This window comes from Macrobrachium rosenbergii, chromosome 27 (assembly GCF_040412425.1).
Source record: "Macrobrachium rosenbergii isolate ZJJX-2024 chromosome 27, ASM4041242v1, whole genome shotgun sequence".
NCBI classification, from domain to species: domain Eukaryota; kingdom Metazoa; phylum Arthropoda; class Malacostraca; order Decapoda; family Palaemonidae; genus Macrobrachium; species Macrobrachium rosenbergii.
The window spans coordinates 17873673-17874008 of NC_089767.1; positions in this window are offsets into that span (position 1 = coordinate 17873673).

A 336-nucleotide genomic window follows, 5' to 3' on the forward strand; every position below is an offset into this window, starting at 1 on the left:
GATGATCATAGTGCCCCCGAAGATATACTGACTGTCTTCAGTGGTAGTCTTGCTCTGGCCAGAGTGTGTGAAGAGGAGGTCATGGACTTCCTCATTCACCTTCACTGAGAAGAGCTCCTATTAGTCTCCACTGTAAGGATTTTGCTCAGCCAGGTTTTCAGCTTAATTGGGATGTGACCCTGTCTTCCTGCAGATATCTTGCATAGATGAACAACCTTTGCTTCATTCTATCCAAGGTCACCCACAAGTCCATGAATACCTTCTTGGAACCTGTGGTGGCTGCTCACCAAGTGTAGTCACCCAGCTTTGTTTGAACAGACAATCATCTCTCTGATT